Source organism: Schistocerca gregaria, unplaced genomic scaffold (assembly GCF_023897955.1).
Source record: "Schistocerca gregaria isolate iqSchGreg1 unplaced genomic scaffold, iqSchGreg1.2 ptg000169l, whole genome shotgun sequence".
Taxonomy (NCBI): Eukaryota; Metazoa; Arthropoda; class Insecta; order Orthoptera; family Acrididae; genus Schistocerca; species Schistocerca gregaria.
Genome location: NW_026061724.1, coordinates 12,825,012 through 12,847,377, shown reverse-complemented (window position 1 = coordinate 12,847,377; position 22,366 = coordinate 12,825,012).

Below are 22,366 nucleotides of genomic sequence, written 5' to 3'. Positions count from 1 at the left end.
TGATAGTCCACAGATTACAGATTGCCACGAGATGTGCATCTGAAACTACTACTGGTCTTCCAGGGAACGATCAAAGCGTAGACTCTTTCAGACATTACTCCCATGGAGGAAAGTACGGATGGTGACTGTCGTATTCAATCCCGATGCAATTTCTGTGTTTCATCAACACTCTGATAGTCCACAGATTACAGAATGATACCGGATGTGCATCGGAAACTACTACTGGTCTTCCAGGGAGTGATCAAAGCGTAGACTGTTTGAGACATTACTCCCATGGAGGAAAGTGATCATGGTGACTGTTGTATTCAATCCCGATGCAATTACTGTGTTTCATCAACTCTCTGATAGTCCACAAATTACAGAATGCCTCCAGATGTTCATCGGAAACTACTACTGGTCTTCCAGGGAACGATCAAAGCGTTGAGTATTTGAGACAATACTCCCATGGAGGAAAGTGCGCATGGTGACTATTGTATTCAATCCCGATGCAATTTCTGTGTTTCATCAACACTCTGATAGTCCACAGAGTACAGAAAGCCTCCAGATGTGCATCGGAAACTACTACTGGTCTTCCAGGAAACGATCAAATCGTAGACTGTTTGAGACATATCTCCCGTGGTGGAAAGTGCGCATGGTGACTGTTGTATTCAATCCCGATGCAATTTCTGTGTTTTATCAACACTCTGATAGTCCACATATTACAGAATGCCACCAGATGTTCATCGGAAACTACTATTGGTCTTCCAGGGAACGATCAAAGCGTAGACTGTTTGAGACATTACTTTTAAGGAAGAATGTGCGCATGGTGACTGTTGTATTCAATCCCGATGCAATTTCTGAGTTTCGCAAACACTCTGATAGTCCTGAGATTACAGAATGTCTACAGATGTGCATCGGAAACTACTACTGGTCTTCCAGGGAACGATCAAAGCGTAGACTGTTTGAGAATTACTCCCATGAAGGAAATTGCGCATCGTGACAGTTGTATTCGATCCCGATGCAATTACTGTGTTTCGTCAACACTCTGATAGTCCACAAATTACAGAATGCCTCCAGATGTTCATCGGAAACTACTACTGGTCTTCCGGGGAACGATCAAAGCGTTGAGTATTTGAGACAATACTCCCATGGAGGAAAGTGCGCATGTTGACTGTTGTATTTACTCCCGATGGAATTACTGTGTTTCATCAACACTCTGATAGTCTACACATTACAGAATGCCACCAGATGTGCATCAGAAACTACTACTGGTCTTAGAGGGAACGATCAAATCCTAGATAGCTTGAGACATAACTCCCGTGGAGGAAAGTGCGCATGGTGACTGTTGTATTCAATCCCGAAGCAATTTCTGTGTTTTTCGTCAACACTCTGATAGTCCACATATTACAGAATGCCTCGAGATGTTCATCGGAAACTACTATTGGTCTTACAGGGAACGATCAAAGCATAGACTGTTAGAGAATTCCTCCCATGGAGGAAAGTGCGCATGGTGACTGTTGTATTCAATCCCGATGCAATTACTGTGTTTCTTCAACACTCTGATAGGCCACAGATTACAGAATGCCTCGAGATGTGCATCGGAAACTACTACTGGTCTTACAGGGAACGATCAAAACATAGACTGTTAGAGAATTCCTCCCATGGAGGAAAGTGCGCATGGTGACTGTTGTATTCAATCCCGATGCAATTTCTGTGTTTCTTCAACACTCTGATAGGCCACAGATTACAGAATGCCACCAGATGTTCATCGGATACTACTACTGGTCTTCCAGGGAACGATCAAAGCGTAGACTGTTTGAGACATTACTACCGTGGAGGCAAGTGCGCATGGTGACTGTTGTATTCAGTCCCGATGCAATTTCTGTGTTTCATCAACACTCTGATAGTCCATAGATTACAGAATGCCTCCAGATGTTCATCGGAAACTACTACTGGTCATCCAGGGAACTATCAAAGCGTAGACTAATTGAGACATTACTTTTATGGAGGAATGTGCGCATGGTGACTGTTGTATTCAATCCCGATGCAATTTCTGTGTTTCATCAACACTCTGATAGTCCTCAGATTACAGAATGCCTCCAGATGTGCATCGGAAACTACTACTGGTCTTCCAGGGAACGATCAAAGCGTAGACTGTTAGAGACATACCGCCCGTGGAGGAAAGTGCGCATGGTGACTGTAGTATTCAATCCCGATGCAATTTATGTGTTTCATCAACACTCTGATAGTCCACAGATTACACAATGCCACCAGATGTGCATCGGAAACTACTACTGGTCTTCCAGGGAACGATCAAAGCGTAGACTGTTTGAGACATACCTCCCGTGGAGGAAAGTGCGCATGATGACCGTTGTATTCAATCCCGGTGCAATTTCTGTGTTTCATCAACACTGTGGTAGTCCAATGATTACAGAATGCCGCCAGATGTTCATCGGAAACTACTACTGGTCTTGCAGGGAACGATCAAAGCGTAAACTCCTTGAGACATTACTCCCATGGAGGAAAGTGCGAATGGTGACTGTTGTATTCAATCCATGCATTTTCTGTGTTTCATCAACACTCTGATAGTCCACAGATTACAGAATGCCACGAGTTGAGCATCGGAAACTACTACTGGTCTTCCAGGGAACGATCAAAGCAGAGACTCTTTCAGACATTACTCCCATGGAGGAAAGTGCGGATGGTGACGGTCGTATTCAATCCCGATGCAATTTCTGTGTTTCATCAACACTCTGATAGTCCACAGATTACAGAATGATACCGGATGTGCATCGGAAACTACTACTGGTCTTCCAGGGAGCGATCAAAGCGTAGACTGTTTGAGACATTACTCCCATGGAGGAAAGTGCGCATGGTGACTGTTGTATTCAATCCCGATGAAATTACTGTGTTTCATCAACACTCTGATAGTCCACAAATTACAGAATGCCTCCAGATGTTCATCGGAAACTACTACTGGTCTTCCAGGGAACGATCAAAGCGTTGAGTATTTGAGACAATACTCCCATGGAGGAAAGTGCGCATGGTGACTATTGTATTCAATCCCGATGCAATTTCTGTGTTTCATCTACACTCTGATAGTCCACAGAGTACAGAAAGCCTCCAGATGTGCATCGGAAACTACTACTGGTCTTCCAGGAACGATCAAATCGTAGACTGTTTGAGACATATCTCCCGTGGAGGAAAGTACGCATGGTGACTGTTGTATTCAATCCCGATGCAATTTCTGTGTTTCATCAACACTCTGATGGTCCACATATTATAGAATGCCACCAGATGTTCATCGGAAACTACTATTGGTCTTCCAGGGAACGATCAAAGCGTAGACTGTTTGAGACACTACTTTTATGGAGGAATGTGCGCATGGTGACTGTTGTATTCAATCCCGATTCAATTTCTGTGTTTCGCAAACACTCTGATAGTCCTGAGATTACAGAATGCCTACAGATGTGCATCGGAAACTACTACTGGTCTTCCAGGGAACGATCAAAGCGTAGACTGTTTGAGAATTACTCCCATGAAGGAAATTGCGCATCGTGACTGTTGTATTCGATCCCGATGCAATTACTGTGTTTCATCAACACTCTGATTGTCCACAAATTACAGAATGCCTCCAGATGTTCATCGGAAACTACTACTGGTCTTCCAGGGAACGATCAAAGCGTTGAGTATTTGAGACAATACTCCCATGGAGGAAAGTGCGCATGTTGACTGTTGTATTTAATCCCGATGGAATTACTGTGTTTCATCAGCACTCTAATAGTCTACACATTACAGAATGCCACCAGATGTGCATCAGAAACTACTACTGGTCTTAGAGGGAACGATCAAATCGTAGATAGCTTGAGACATAACTCCCGTGGAGGAAAGTGCGCATGGTGACTGTTGTATTCAATCCCGATGCAATTTCTGTGTTTTTCGTCAACACTCTGATAGTCCACATATTACAGAATGCCTCGAGATGTTCATCGGAAACTACTATTGGTCTTACAGGGAACGATCAAAGCATAGACTGTTAGAGAATTCCTCCCATGGAGGAAAGTGCGCATGGTGACTGTTGTATTCAATCCCGATGCAATTTCTGTGTTTCTTCAACACTCTGATAGTCCATAGATTACAGAATGCCTCCAGATGTTCATCGGAAACTACTACTGGTCATCCAGGGAACTATCAAAGCGTAGACTAATTGAGACATTACTTTTATGGAGGAATGTGCGCATGGTGACTGTTGTATTCAATCACGATGCAATTTCTGTGTTTCATCAACACTCTGATAGTCCTCAGATTACAGAATGCCTCCAGATGTGCATCGGAAACTACTACTGGTCTTCCAGGGAACGATCAAAGCGTAGACTGTTAGAGACATACCTCCCGTGGAGGAAAGTGCGCATGGTGACTGTAGTATTCAATCCCGATGCCATTTCTGTGTTTCATCAACACTCTGATAGTCCACAGATTACACAATGCCACCAGATGTGCATCGGAAACTACTACTGGTCTTCCAGGGAACGATCAAAGCGTAGACTGTTTGAGACATACCTCCCGTGGAGGAAAGTGCGCATGGTGACCGTTGTATTCAATCCCGGTGCAATTTCTGTGTTTCATCAACACTGTGGTAGTCCAATGATTACAGAATGCCGCCAGATGTTCATCGGAAACTACTACTGGTCTTGCAGGGAACGATCAAAGCGTAAACTCCTTGAGACATTACTCCCATGGAGGAAAGTGCGAATGGTGACTGTTGTATTCAATCCATGCATTTTCTGTGTTTCATCAACACTCTGATAGTCCACAGATTAAAGAATGCCACGAGTTGAGCATCGGAAACTACTACTGGTCTTCCAGGGAACGATCAAAGCAGAGACTCTTTCAGACATTACTCCCATGGAGGAAAGTGCGGATGGTGACGGTCGTATTCAATCCCGATGCAATTTCTGTGTTTCATCAACACTCTGATAGTCCACAGATTACAGACTGATACCGGATGTGCATCGGAAACTACTACTGGTCTTCCAGGGAGCGATCAAAGCGTAGACTGTTTGAGACATTACTCCCATGGAGGAAAGTGCGCATGGTGACTGTTGTATTCAATCCCGATGAAATTACTGTGTTTCATCAACACTCTGATAGTCCACAAATTACAGAATGCCTCCAGATGTTCATCGGAAACTACTACTGGTCTTCCAGGGAACGATCAAAGCGTTGAGTATTTGAGACAATACTCCCATGGAGGAAAGTGCGCATGGTGACTATTGTATTCAATCCCGATGCAATTTCTGTGTTTCATCTACACTCTGATAGTCCACAGAGTACAGAAAGCCTCCAGATGTGCATCGGAAACTACTACTGGTCTTCCAGGAACGGTCAAATCGTAGACTGTTTGAGACATATCTCCCGTGGAGGAAAGTACGCATGGTGACTGTTGTATTCAATCCCGATGCAATTTCTGTGTTTCATCAACACTCTGGTAGTCCACATATTATAGAATGCCACCAGATGTTCATCGGAAACTACTATTGGTCTTCCAGGGAACGATAAAAGCGTAGACTGTTTGAGACACTACTTTTATGGAGGAATGTGCGCATGGTGACTGTTGTATTCAATCCCGATTCAATTTCTGTGTTTCGCAAACACTCTGATAGTCCTGAGATTACAGAATGCCTACAGATGTGCATCGGAAACTACTACTGGTCTTCCAGGGAACGATCAAAGCGTAGACTGTTTGAGAATTACTCCCATGAAGGAAATTGCGCATGGTGACTGTTGTATTCGATCCCGATGCAATTACTGTGTTTCATCAACACTCTGATTGTCCACAAATTACAGAATGCCTCCAGATGTTCATCGGAAACTACTACTGGTCTACCAGGGAACGATCAAAGCGTTGAGTATTTGAGACAATACTCCCATGGAGGAAAGTGCGCATGTTGACTGTTGTATTCAATCCCGATGCAATTACTGTGTTTCATCAACACTCTGATAGTCTACACATTACAGAATGCCACCAGATGTGCATCAGAAACTACTATTGGTCTTCCAGGGAACGATCAAATCGTAGATAGCTTGAGACATAACTCCCGTGGAGGAAAGTGCGCATGGTGACTGTTGTATTCAATCCCGAAGAAATATCTGTGTTTTTCGTCAACACTCTGATAGTCCACATATTACAGAATGCCTCGAGATGTTCATCGGAAACTACTATTGGTCTTCCAGGGAACGATCAAAGCGTAGACTTTTAGAGAATTCCTCCCATGGAGGAAAGTGCGCATGGTGACTGTTGTATTCAATCCCGATGCAATTTCTGTGTTTCTTCAACACTCTGATAGGCCACAGATTACAGAATGCCACCAGATGTTCATCGGAAACTACTACTGGTCATCCAGGGAACTATCAAAGCGTAGACTAATTGAGACATTACTTTTATGGAGGAATGTGCGCATGGTGACTGTTGTATTCAATCCCGATGCAATTTCTGTGTTTCATCAACACTCTGATAGTCCTCAGATTACAGAATGCCTCCAGATGTGCATTGGAAACTACTACTGGTCTTCCAGGGAACGATCAAAGCGTAGACTGTTAGAGACATACCTCCCGTGGAGGAAAGTGCGCATGGTGACTGTAGTATTCAATCCCGATGCCATTTCTGTGTTTCATCAACACTCTGATAGTCCACAGATTACACAATGCCACCAGATGTGCATCGGAAACTACTACTGGTCTTCCAGGGAACGATCAAAGCGTAGACTGTTTGAGACATACCTCCCGTGGAGGAAAGTGCGCATGGTGACCGTTGTATTCAATCCCGGTGCAATTTCTGTGTTTCATCAACACTGTGGTAGTCCAATGATTACAGAATGCCGCCAGATGTTCATCGGAAACTACTACTGGTCTTGCAGGGAACGATCAAAGCGTAAACTCCTTGAGACATTACTCCCATGGAGGAGAGTGCGAATGGTGACTGTTGTATTCAATCCATGCATTTTCTGTGTTTCATCAACACTCTGATAGTCCACAGATTACAGAATGCCACGAGTTGAGCATCGGAAACTACTACTGGTCTTCCAGGGAACGATCAAAGCAGAGACTCTTTCAGACATTACTCCCATGGAGGAAAGTGCGGATGGTGACGGTCGTATTCAATCCCGATGCAATTTCTGTGTTTCATCAACACTCTGATAGTCCACAGATTACACAATGCCACCAGATGTGCATCGGAAACTACTACTGGTCTTCCAGGGAACGATCAAAGCGTAGACTGTTTGAGACATACCTCCCGTGGAGGAAAGTGCGCATGGTGACCGTTGTATTCAATCCCGGTGCAATTTCTGTGTTTCATCAACACTGTGGTAGTCCAATGATTACAGAATGCCGCCAGATGTTCATCGGAAACTACTACTGGTCTTGCAGGGAACGATCAAAGCGTAAACTCCTTGAGACATTACTCCCATGGAGGAAAGTGCGAATGGTGACTGTTGTATTCAATCCATGCATTTTCTGTGTTTCATCAACACTCTGATAGTCCACAGATTACAGAATGCCACGAGTTGAGCATCGGAAACTACTACTGGTCTTCCAGGGAACGATCAAAGCAGAGACTCTTTCAGACATTACTCCCATGGAGGAAAGTGCGGATGGTGACGGTCGTATTCAATCCCGATGCAATTTCTGTGTTTCATCAACACTCTGATAGTCCACAGATTACAGAATGATACCGGATGTGCATCGGAAACTACTACTGGTCTTCCAGGGAGCGATCAAAGCGTAGACTGTTTGAGACATTACTCCCATGGAGGAAAGTGCGCATGGTGACTGTTGTATTCAATCCCGATGAAATTACTGTGTTTCATCAACACTCTGATAGTCCACAAATTACAGAATGCCTCCAGATGTTCATCGGAAACTACTACTGGTCTTCCAGGGAACGATCAAAGCGTTGAGTATTTGAGACAATACTCCCATGGAGGAAAGTGCGCATGGTGACTATTGTATTCAATCCCGATGCAATTTCTGTGTTTCATCTACACTCTGATAGTCCACAGAGTACAGAAAGCCTCCAGATGTGCATCGGAAACTACTACTGGTCTTCCAGGAACGATCAAATCGTAGACTGTTTGAGACATATCTCCCGTGGAGGAAAGTACGCATGGTGACTGTTGTATTCAATCCCGATGCAATTTCTGTGTTTCATCAACACTCTGATGGTCCACATATTATAGAATGCCACCAGATGTTCATCGGAAACTACTATTGGTCTTCCAGGGAACGATCAAAGCGTAGACTGTTTGAGACACTACTTTTATGGAGGAATGTGCGCATGGTGACTGTTGTATTCAATCCCGATTCAATTTCTGTGTTTCGCAAACACTCTGATAGTCCTGAGATTACAGAATGCCTACAGATGTGCATCGGAAACTACTACTGGTCTTCCAGGGAACGATCAAAGCGTAGACTGTTTGAGAATTACTCCCATGAAGGAAATTGCGCATCGTGACTGTTGTATTCGATCCCGATGCAATTACTGTGTTTCATCAACACTCTGATTGTCCACAAATTACAGAATGCCTCCAGATGTTCATCGGAAACTACTACTGGTCTTCCAGGGAACGATCAAAGCGTTGAGTATTTGAGACAATACTCCCATGGAGGAAAGTGCGCATGTTGACTGTTGTATTTAATCCCGATGGAATTACTGTGTTTCATCAGCACTCTAATAGTCTACACATTACAGAATGCCACCAGATGTGCATCAGAAACTACTACTGGTCTTAGAGGGAACGATCAAATCGTAGATAGCTTGAGACATAACTCCCGTGGAGGAAAGTGCGCATGGTGACTGTTGTATTCAATCCCGATGCAATTTCTGTGTTTTTCGTCAACACTCTGATAGTCCACATATTACAGAATGCCTCGAGATGTTCATCGGAAACTACTATTGGTCTTACAGGGAACGATCAAAGCATAGACTGTTAGAGAATTCCTCCCATGGAGGAAAGTGCGCATGGTGACTGTTGTATTCAATCCCGATGCAATTTCTGTGTTTCTTCAACACTCTGATAGGCCACAGATTACAGAATGCCACCAGATGTTCATCGGATACTACTACTGGTCTTCCAGGGAACGATCAAAGCGTAGACTGTTTGAGACATTACTACCGTGGAGGCAAGTGCGCATGGTGACTGTTGTATTCAGTCCCGATGCAATTTCTGTGTTTCATCAACACTCTGATAGTCCATAGATTACAGAATGCCTCCAGATGTTCATCGGAAACTACTACTGGTCATCCAGGGAACTATCAAAGCGTAGACTAATTGAGACATTACTTTTATGGAGGAATGTGCGCATGGTGACTGTTGTATTCAATCCCGATGCAATTTCTGTGTTTCATCAACACTCTGATAGTCCTCAGATTACAGAATGCCTCCAGATGTGCATCGGAAACTACTACTGGTCTTCCAGGGAACGATCAAAGCGTAGACTGTTAGAGACATACCTCCCGTGGAGGAAAGTGCGCATGGTGACTGTAGTATTCAATCCCGATGCCATTTCTGTGTTTCATCAACACTCTGATAGTCCACAGATTACACAATGCCACCAGATGTGCATCGGAAACTACTACTGGTCTTCCAGGGAACGATCAAAGCGTAGACTGTTTGAGACATACCTCCCGTGGAGGAAAGTGCGCATGGTGACCGTTGTATTCAATCCCGGTGCAATTTCTGTGTTTCATCAACACTGTGGTAGTCCAATGATTACAGAATGCCGCCAGATGTTCATCGGAAACTACTACTGGTCTTGCAGGGAACGATCAAAGCGAAAACTCCTTGAGACATTACTCCCATGGAGGAAAGTGCGAATGGTGACTGTTGTATTCAATCCATGCATTTTCTGTGTTTCATCAACACACTGATAGTCCACAGATTACAGAATGCCACGAGTTGAGCATCGGAAACTACTACTGGTCTTCCAGGGAACGATCAAAGCAGAGACTCTTTCAGACATTACTCCCATGGAGGAAAGTGCGGATGGTGACGGTCGTATTCAATCCCGATGCAATTTCTGTGTTTCATCAACACTCTGATAGTCCACAGATTACAGAATGATACCGGATGTGCATCGGAAACTACTACTGGTCTTCCAGGGAGCGATCAAAGCGTAGACTGTTTGAGACATTACTCCCATGGAGGAAAGTGCGCATGGTGACTGTTGTATTCAATCCCGATGAAATTACTGTGTTTCATCAACACTCTGATAGTCCACAAATTACAGAATGCCTCCAGATGTTCATCGGAAACTACTACTGGTCTTCCAGGGAACGATCAAAGCGTTGAGTATTTGAGACAATACTCCCATGGAGGAAAGTGCGCATGGTGACTATTGTATTCAATCCCGATGCAATTTCTGTGTTTCATCTACACTCTGATAGTCCACAGAGTACAGAAAGCCTCCAGATGTGCATCGGAAACTACTACTGGTCTTCCAGGAACGGTCAAATCGTAGACTGTTTGAGACATATCTCCCGTGGAGGAAAGTACGCATGGTGACTGTTGTATTCAATCCCGATGCAATTTCTGTGTTAAATCAACACTCTGATAGTCCACATATTATAGAATGCCACCAGATGTTCATCGGAAACTACTATTGGTCTTCCAGGGAACGATCAAAGCGTAGACTGTTTGAGACACTACTTTTATGGAGGAATGTGCGCATGGTGACTGTTGTATTCAATCCCGATTCAATTTCTGTGTTTCGCAAACACTCTGATAGTCCTGAGATTACAGAATGCCTACAGATGTGCATCGGAAACTACTACTGGTCTTCCAGGGAACGATCAAAGCGTAGACTGTTTGAGAATTACTCCCATGAAGGAAATTGCGCAGCGTGACTGTTGTATTCGATCCCGATGCAATTACTGTGTTTCATCAACACTCTGATTGTCCACAAATTACAGAATGCCTCCAGATGTTCATCGGAAACTACTACTGGTCTACCAGGGAACGATCAAAGCGTTGAGTATTTGAGACAATACTCCCATGGAGGAAAGTGCGCATGTTGACTGTTGTATTCAATCCCGATGGAATTACTGTGTTTCATCAACACTCTGATAGTCTACACATTACAGAATGCCACCAGATGTGCATCAGAAACTACTATTGGTCTTCCAGGGAACGATCAAATCGTAGATAGCTTGAGACATAACTCCCGTGGAGGAAAGTGCGCATGGTGACTGTTGTATTCAATCCCGAAGAAATTTCTGTGTTTTTCGTCAACACTCTGATAGTCCACATATTACAGAATGCCTCGAGATGTTCATCGGAAACTAATTTGGTCTTACAGGGAACGATCAAAGCATAGACTGTTAGAGAATTCCTCCCATTTAGGAAAGTGCGCATGGTGACTGTTGTATTCTATCCCGATGCAATTACTGTGTTTCTGCAACACTCTGATAGGCCACAGATTACAGAATGCCTCGAGATGTGCATCGGAAACTACTACTGGTCTTACAGGGAACGATCAAACCATAGACTGTTAGAGAATTCCTCCCATGGAGGAAAGTGCGCATGGTGACTGTTGTATTCAATCCCGATGCAATTTCTGTGTTTTTCGTCAACACTCTGATTGTCCACATATTACAGAATGCCTCGAGATGTTCATCGGAAACTACTATTGGTCTTACAGGGAACGATCAAAGCATAGACTGTTAGAGAATTCCTCCCATGGAGGAAAGTGCGCATGGTGACTGTTGTATTCAATCCCGATGCAATTTCTGTGTTTCTTCAACACTCTGATAGGCCACAGATTACAGAATGCCACCAGATGTTCATCGGATACTACTACTGGTCTTCCAGGGAACGATCAAAGCGTAGACTGTTTGAGACATTACTACCGTGGAGGCAAGTGCGCATGGTGACTGTTGTATTCAGTCCCGATGCAATTTCTGTGTTTCATCAACACTCTGATAGTCCATAGATTACAGAATGCCTCCAGATGTTCATCGGAAACTACTACTGGTCATCCAGGGAACTATCAAAGCGTAGACTAATTGAGACATTACTTTTATGGAGGAATGTGCGCATGGTGACTGTTGTATTCAATCCCGATGCAATTTCTGTGTTTCATCAACACTCTGATAGTCCTCAGATTACAGAATGCCTCCAGATGTGCATCGGAAACTACTACTGGTCTTCCAGGGAACGATCAAAGCGTAGACTGTTAGAGACATACCTCCCGTGGAGGAAAGTGCGCATGGTGACTGTAGTATTCAATCCCGATGCCATTTCTGTGTTTCATCAACACTCTGATAGTCCACAGATTACACAATGCCACCAGATGTGCATCGGAAACTACTACTGGTCTTCCAGGGAACGATCAAAGCGTAGACTGTTTGAGACATACCTCCCGTGGAGGAAAGTGCGCATGGTGACCGTTGTATTCAATCCCGGTGCAATTTCTGTGTTTCATCAACACTGTGGTAGTCCAATGATTACAGAATGCCGCCAGATGTTCATCGGAAACTACTACTGGTATTGCAGGGAACGATCAAAGCGTAAACTCCTTGAGACATTACTCCCATGGAGGAAAGTGCGGATGGTGACGGTCGTATTCAATCCCGATGCAATTTCTGTGTTTCATCAACACTCTGATAGTCCACAGATTACAGAATGATACCGGATGTGCATCGGAAACTACTACTGGTCTTCCAGGGAGCGATCAAAGCGTAGACTGTTTGAGACATTACTCCCATGGAGGAAAGTGCGCATGGTGACTGTTGTATTCAATCCCGATGAAATTACTGTGTTTCATCAACACTCTGATAGTCCACAAATTACAGAATGCATCCAGATGTTCATCGGAAACTACTACTGGTCTTCCAGGGAACGATCAAAGCGTTGAGTATTTGAGACAATACTCCCATGGAGGAAAGTGCGCATGGTGACTATTGTATTCAATCCCGATGCAATTTCTGTGTTTCATCTACACTCTGATAGTCCACAGAGTACAGAAAGCAACTAGATGTGCATCGGAAACTACTACTGGTCTTCCAGGAACGATCAAATCGTAGACTGTTTGAGACATATCTCCCGTGGAGGAAAGTACGCATGGTGACTGTTGTATTCAATCCCGATGCAATTTCTGTGTTTCATCAACACTCTGATAGTCCACATATTATAGAATGCCACCAGATGTTCATCGGAAACTACTATTGGTCTTCCAGGGAACGATCAAAGCGTAGACTGTTTGAGACACTACTTTTATGGAGGAATGTGCGCATGGTGACTGTTGTATTCAATCCCGATTCAATTTCTGTGTTTCGCAAACACTCTGATAGTCCTGAGATTACAGAATGCCTACAGATGTGCATCGGAAACTACTACTGGTCTTCCAGGGAACGATCAAAGCGTAGACTGTTTGAGAATTACTCCCATGAAGGAAATTGCGCATCGTGACTGTTGTATTCGATCCCGATGCAATTACTGTGTTTCATCAACACTCTGATTGTCCACAAATTACAGAATGCCTCCAGATGTTCATCGGAAACTACTACTGGTCTTCCAGGGAACGATCAAAGCGTTGAGTATTTGAGACAATACTCCCATGGAGGAAAGTGCGCATGTTGACTGTTGTATTCAATCCCGATGGAATTACTGTGTTTCATCAACACTCTGATAGTCTACACATTACAGAATGCCACCAGATGTGCATCAGAAACTACTATTGGTCTTCCAGGGAACGATCAAATCGAAGATAGCTTGAGACATAACTCCCGTGGAGGAAAGTGCGCATGGTGACTGTTGTATTCAATCCCGAAGAAATTTCTGTGTTTTTCGTCAACACTCTGATAGTCCACATATTACAGAATGCCTCGAGATGTTCATCGGAAACTAATTTGGTCTTACAGGGAACGATCAAAGCATAGACTGTTAGAGAATTCCTCCCATTTAGGAAAGTGCGCATGGTGACTGTTGTATTCTATCCCGATGCAATTACTGTGTTTCTGCAACACTCTGATAGGCCACAGATTACAGAATGCCTCGAGATGTGCATCGGAAACTACTACTGGTCTTACAGGGAACGATCAAACCATAGACTGTTAGAGAATTCCTCCCATGGAGGAAAGTGCGCATGGTGACTGTTGTATTCAATCCCGATGCAATTTCTGTGTTTCTTCAACACTCTGATAGGCCACAGATTACAGAATGCCACCAGATGTTCATCGGAAACTACTACTGGTCTTCCAGGGAACGATCAAAGCGTAGACTGTTTGAGACATTACTACCGTGGAGGCAAGTGCGCATGGTGACTGTTGTATTCAGTCCCGATGCAATTTCTGTGTTTCATCAACACTCTGATGGTCCATAGATTACAGAATGCCTCCAGATGTTCATCGGAAACTACTACTGGTCATCCAGGGAACTATCAAAGCGTAGACTAATTGAGACATTACTTTTATGGAGGAATGTGCGCATGGTGACTGTTGTATTCAATCCCGATGCAATTTCTTTGTTTCATCAACACTCTGATAGTCCTCAGATTACAGAATGCCTCCAGATGTGCATCGGAAACTACTACTGGTCTTCCAGGGAACGATCAAAGCGTAGACTGTTTGAGACATACCTCCCGTGGAGGAAAGTGCGCATGGTGACTGTAGTATTCAATCCCGATGCAATTTCTGTGTTTCATCAACACTCTGATAGTCCACAGATTACACAATGCCACCAGATGTGCATCGGAAACTACTACTGGTCTTCCAGGGAACGATCAAAGCGAAGACTGTTTGAGACATACCTCCCGTGGAGGAAAGTGCGCATGGTGACCGTTGTATTCAATCCCGGTGCAATTTCTGTGTTTCATCAACACTGTGGTAGTCCAATGATTACAGAATGCCGCCAGATGTTCATCGGAAACTACTACTGGTCTTCCAGGGAACGATCAAAGCGTAAACTCCTTGAGACATTACTCCCATGGTTTAAAGTGCGCATGGTGACTGTTGTATTCAATCCATGCATTTTCTGTGTTTCATCAACACACTGATAGTCCACAGATTACAGAATGCCACGAGATGTGCATCGGAAACTACTACTGGTCTTCCAGGGAACGATCAAAGCAGAGACTCTTTCAGACATTACTCCCATGGAGGAAAGTGCCGATGGTGACTGTTGTATTCAATCCCGATGCAATTTCTGTGTTTCATCAACACTCTGATAGTCCACAGATTACAGAATGATACCGGATGTGCATCGGAAACTACTACTGGTCTTTCAGGGAGCGATCAAAGCGTAGACTGTTTGAGACATTACTCCCATGGAGGAAAGTGCGCATGGTGACTGTTGTATTCAATCCCGATGCAATTACTGTGTTTCATCAACACTCTGATAGTCCACAAATTACAGAATGCCTCCAGATGTTCATCGGAAACTACTACTGGTCTTCCAGGGAACGATCAAAGCGTTGAGTATTTGAGACAATACTCCCATGGAGGAAAGTGCGCATGGTGACTATTGTATTCAATCCCGATGCAATTTCTGTGTTTCATCTACACTCTGATAGTCCACAGAGTACAGAATGCCTCCAGATGTGCATCGGAAACTACTACTGGTCTTCCAGGGAACGATCAAATCGTAGACTGTTTGAGACATACCTCCCGTGGAGGAAAGTGCGCATGGTGACTGTTGTGTTCAATCCCGATGCAATTTCTGTGTTTCATCAACACTCTGATAGTCCACAAATTACAGAATGCCACCAGATGTTCATCGGAAACTACTACTGGTCTTCCAGGGAACGATCAAAGCGTAGACTGTTTGAGAATTACTCCCATAGAGGAAAGTGCGCATGGTGACTGTTGTATTTAATCCCGATGCAATTTCTGTGTTTCATCAACACTCTGATAGTCCACAGATTACAGAATGCCTCCAGATGTGCATCGGAAACTACTACTGGTCTTTCAGGGAACGATGAAAGCGTAGACTCTTTCAGACATTACTCCCATGGAGGAAAGTGCGGATGGTGACTGTTGTATTCAACCCCGATGCAATTTCTGTGTTTCATCAACACTCTGATAGTCCACAGAGTACGAAAGCCTCCAGATGTGCATCGGAAACTACTACTGGTCTTCCAGGGAACGATCAAAGCGTAGACTGTTAGAGACATTACTCTCATGGAGGAAAGTGCGCATGGTGACTGTTGTATTCAATCCCGATGCAATTTCTGTGTTTCATCAACACTCTGATAGTACTCAGATTACAGAATGCCTCCAGATGTGCATCGGATACTACTACTGGTCTTCCAGGGAACGATCAAAGCGTAGACTGTTTGGGACATTACTCCCATGGAGGTAAGTGCACTTAGTGATTGTTGTATTCAATCCCGATTCAATTTCTGTGTTTCATCAACACTCTGATAGTCCACAGATTACATAATGCCTCCAGATGTGCATGGGAAACTACTACTGGTCTTCCAGGGAAAGATCAAAGCGTAGACTTTTTGAGACATAACTCCCATGGAGGAAACTGCGCATGGAAACTGTTGTATACAATCCCGATGCAATTTCTGTTTTGCATCAACACTCTGACAGTCCACAGAGTACAGAAAGCCTCCTGATGTGCATCGGAAACTACTACTGGTCTTCCAGTGAACGATCAAAGCGTAGACTGTTTGAGAATTACTCCCATAGAGGAAAGTGCGCATTGTGACTGTTGTATTTAATCCCGATGCAATTTCTGTGTTTCATCAACACTCTGATAGCCCACAGATTACAGAATGCCTCCAGATGTGCATCGGAAACTGCTACTGGTCTTCCAGGGAACGATCATAGCGTAGTCTCTTTCAGACATTACTCCCATGGAGGAAAGTGCGGATGGAGACTGTTGTATTCAATCCCGATGCAATTTCTGTGTTTCATCAACACTCTGACAGTCCACAGAGTACAGAAAGCCTCCAGATGTGCATCGGAAACTACTACTGGTCTTCCAGGGAACGATCAAAGCGTAGCCGGTTTGAGAATTACTCCCATGAAGGAAAGTGCGCATGGTGACTGTTGTATTCAATGCCGATGCAATTTCTGTGTTTCATCAACACTCTGATACTCCCCAGATTACAGAATGCCTCCAGATGTGCATCGGAAACTACTACTGGTCTTCCAGGGAACGATCAAAGCGTAGACTCTTTCAGACATTACTCCCATGGAGGAAAGTGCGGTTGGTGACTGTTGTATTCAATCCCGATGCAATTTCTGTGTTTCGTCAACACTCTGATAGGACACAGATTACAGAATGCCACCAGATGTTCATCGGAAACTACTACTGGTCTTCCAGGGAAGGATCAAATCGTAGACTGTTTGAGACATTACTACCGTGGAGGAAAGTGCGCATGGTGACTGTTGTATTCAGTCCCGATGCAATTTCTGTGTTTCATCAACACTCTGATATTCCATAGATTACAGAATGTCTCCAGATGTTCATCGGAAACTACTACTGGTCTTCCAGGGAACGTTCAAAGTGTAGACTATTTGAGACATTTCTTTTATGGAGGTATGTGAACATGGTGAATGATGTATTCAATCCCGATGCAATTTCTGTGTTACATCAACACTCTGATAGACCTCAGATTACAGAATGCCTCCAGATGTGCATCGGAAACTACTACTGGTCTTCCAGGGAACGATCAAAGCGTTGACTGTTTGAGACATACCTCCCGTGGAGGAAAGTGCGCATGGTGACTGTTGTATTCAATCCCGATGCAATTTCTGTGTTTCATCAACACTCCGATAGTCCACAGATTACACAATGCCACCAGTTGTGCATCGGAAACTACTACTGGTCTTCCAGGGAACGATCAAAGCGTAGACAGTTTGAGACATACCTCCCATGGAGGAAAGTGCGCATGGTGACCGTTGTATTCAATCCCGGTGCAATTTCTGTGTTTCATCAACACTGTGGTAGTCCAATGATTACAGAATGCCGCCAGATGTTCATCGAAAACTACTACTGGTCTTCCAGGGAACGTTCAATGCGTAGACTCTTTGAGACATTACTACCGTGGAGGAAAGTGCGCATTGTGACTGTTGTATTCAATCCCGATGCAATTTCTGTGTTTCATCAACACTCTGATAGTCTACAATTTACAGAAGGCCTCCAGATGTTCATCGGAAACTACTACTGGTCTTCCAGGGAACGATCAAAGCGTAGACTGTTTGAGACTTTACTCCCATGGAGGAATGAGCGCATGGTGACTGTTGTATTCAATCCCGATGCGATATCTGTGTTTCATCAACACTCTGATAGTCCACAGATTACAGAATGCCGCCAGATGTTCATCGGAAACTACTACTGGTCTTCCAGGGAACGATCAAAGCGTAGACTGTTTGAGACATTACTACCGTTGAGGAAAGTGCGCATGGTGACTGTTGTATTCAATCCCGTTGCAATTTCTGTGTTTCATCAACACTCTGATAGTCCACAGATTACAGAATGCCTCCAGATGTACATCGTAAACTACTACTGGTCTTCCAGGGAACGATCAAAGCGTTGAGTATTTGAGACAATACTCCCATGGAGGAAAGTGCGCATGGTGACTATTGTATTCAATCCCGATGCAATTTCTGTGTTTCATCTACACTCTGATAGTCCACAGAGTACAGAATGCCTCCAGATGTGCATCGGAAACTACTACTGGTCTTCCAGGGAACGATCAAATCGTAGACTGTTTGAGACATACCTCCCGTGGAGGAAAGTGCGCATGGTGACTGTTGTGTTCAATCCCGATGCAATTTCTGTGTTTCATCAACACTCTGATAGTCCACAAATTACAGAATGCCACCAGATGTTCATCGGAAACTACTACTGGTCTTCCAGGGAACGATCAAAGCGTAGACTGTTTGAGAATTACTCCCATAGAGGAAAGTGCGCATGGTGACTGTTGTATTTAATCCCGATGCAATTTCTGTGTTTCATCAACACTCTGATAGTCCACAGATTACAGAATGCCTCCAGATGTGCATCGGAAACTACTACTGGTCTTTCAGGGAACGATGAAAGCGTAGACTCTTTCAGACATTACTCCCATGGAGGAAAGTGCGGATGGTGACTGTTGTATTCAACCCCGATGCAATTTCTGTGTTTCATCAACACTCTGATAGTCCACAGAGTACGAAAGCCTCCAGATGTGCATCGGAAACTACTACTGGTCTTCCAGGGAACGATCAAAGCGTAGACTGTTAGAGACATTACTCTCATGGAGGAAAGTGCGCATGGTGACTGTTGTATTCAATCCCGATGCAATTTCTGTGTTTCATCAACACTCTGATAGTACTCAGATTACAGAATGCCTCCAGATGTGCATCGGATACTACTACTGGTCTTCCAGGGAACGATCAAAGCGTAGACTGTTTGGGACATTACTCCCATGGAGGTAAGTGCACATAGTGATTGTTGTATTCAATCCCGATTCAATTTCTGTGTTTCATCAACACTCTGATAGTCCACAGATTACATAATGCCTCCAGATGTGCATGGGAAACTACTACTGGTCTTCCAGGGAAAGATCAAAGCGTAGACTTTTTGAGACATAACTCCCATGGAGGAAACTGCGCATGGAAACTGTTGTATACAATCCCGATGCAATTTCTGTTTTGCATCAACACTCTGACAGTCCACAGAGTACAGAAAGCCTCCTGATGTGCATCGGAAACTACTACTGGTCTTCCAGTGAACGATCAAAGCGTAGACTGTTTGAGAATTACTCCCATAGAGGAAAGTGCGCATTGTGACTGTTGTATTTAATCCCGATGCAATTTCTGTGTTTCATCAACACTCTGATAGTCCACAGATTACAGAATGCCTCCAGATGTGCATCGGAAACTGCTACTGGTCTTCCAGGGAACGATCATAGCGTAGTCTCTTTCAGACATTACTCCCATGGAGGAAAGTGCGGATGGAGACTGTTGTATTCAATCCCGATGCAATTTCTGTGTTTCATCAACACTCTGACAGTCCACAGAGTACAGAAAGCCTCCAGATGTGCATCGGAAACTACTACTGGTCTTCCAGGGAACGATCAAAGCGTAGCCGGTTTGAGAATTACTCCCATGAAGGAAAGTGCGCATGGTGACTGTTGTATTCAATGCCGATGCAATTTCTGTGTTTCATCAACACTCTGATACTCCCCAGATTACAGAATGCCTCCAGATGTGCATCGGAAACTACTACTGGTCTTCCAGGGAACGATCAAAGCGTAGACTCTTTCAGACATTACTCCCATGGAGGAAAGTGAGGTTGGTGACTGTTGTATTCAATCCCGATGCAATTTCTGTGTTTCGTCAACACTCTGATAGGACACAGATTACAGAATGCCACCAGATGTTCATCGGAAACTACTACTGGTCTTCCAGGGAAGGATCAAATCGTAGACTGTTTGAGACATTACTACCGTGGAGGAAAGTGCGCATGGTGACTGTTGTATTCAGTCCCGATGCAATTTCTGTGTTTCATCAACACTCTGATATTCCATAGATTACAGAATGTCTCCAGATGTTCATCGGAAACTACTACTGGTCTTCCAGGGAACGTTCAAAGTGTAGACTATTTGAGACATTTCTTTTATGGAGGTATGTGAACATGGTGAATGATGTATTCAATCCCGATGCAATTTCTGTGTTACATCAACACTCTGATAGACCTCAGATTACAGAATGCCTCCAGATGTGCATCGGAAACTACTACTGGTCTTCCAGGGAACGATCAAAGCGTTGACTGTTTGAGACATACCTCCCGTGGAGGAAAGTGCGCATGGTGACTGTTGTATTCAATCCCGATGCAATTTCTGTGTTTCATCAACACTCCGATAGTCCACAGATTACACAATGCCACCAGTTGTGCATCGGAAACTACTACTGGTCTTCCAGGGAACGATCAAAGCGTAGACAGTTTGAGACATACCTCCCATGGAGGAAAGTGCGCATGGTGACCGTTGTATTCAATCCCGGTGCAATTTCTGTGTTTCATCAACACTGTGGTAGTCCAATGATTACAGAATGCCGCCAGATGTTCATCGAAAACTACTACTGGTCTTCCAGGGAACGTTCAATGCGTAGACTCTTTGAGACATTACTACCGTGGAGGAAAGTGCGCATGGTGACTGTTGTATTCAATCCCGATGCAATTTCTGTGTTTCATCAACACTCTGATAGTCTACAATTTACAGAAGGCCTCCAGATGTTCATCGGAAACTACTACTGGTCTTCCAGGGAACGATCAAAGCGTAGACTGTTTGAGACTTTACTCCCATGGAGGAATGAGCGCATGGTGACTGTTGTATTCAATCCCGATGCGATATCTGTGTTTCATCAACACTCTGATAGTCCACAGATTACAGAATGCCGCCAGATGTTCATCGGAAACTACTACTGGTCTTCCAGGGAACGATCAAAGCGTAGACTGTTTGAGACATTACTACCGTTGAGGAAAGTGCGCATGGTGACTGTTGTATTCAATCCCGTTGCAATTTCTGTGTTTCATCAACACTCTGATAGTCCACAGATTACAGAATGCCTCCAGATGTACATCGTAAACTACTACTGGTCTTCCAGGGAACGATCAAAGCGTAGACTGTTTGAGACATTACTCCCATGGAGGAAACTGCGCTTGGAGACTGTTGTATTCAACCCCGATGCAATTTCTGTGTTTCATCAACACTCTGATAGTCCTCAGATTGCAGAATGCCTCCAGATGTGCATCGGAAACTACTACTGGTCTTCCAGGGATCGATCAAAGCGTAGACTGTTTGAGACACACCTCCCGTGGAGGAAAGTGCGCATGGTGACTGTTGCATTCAATCCCGATGCAATTTCTGTGTTTAATCAACACTCTGATACTCCACAGATTACAGAATGCCTACAGATGTGCATCGGAAACTACTACTGGTCTTCCAGCTAACGATCAAATCGTAGACTGTTTGAGATATTACTCCCATGGAGGAAAGTGCGCATGGTGATTGTTGTATTCAAACCCGATGCAATTTCTGTGTTTCATCAACACTCTGATAGTCCACAGATTACAGAATGCCTCCAGAAGTGCATCGGAAACTACTACTGTTCTTCCAGGGAACGATCAAAGCGTAAACTCCTTGAGACATTACTCCGATGGAGGAAAGTGCGCATGGTGACTGTTGTATTCAATCCCGATGCAATTTCTGTGTTTCATCAACACTCTTATAGTCCACAGATTACAGAATGCCTCCAGAAGTGTATCGTAAACCACTACTGCTCTTCCAGGGAACGATCAAAGTGTAAACACCTTGAGACATTACTCCCATGAAGGAAAGTGCGCATGGTGACTGTTGTATTCAATCCACGCATTTTCTGTGTTTCATCAAC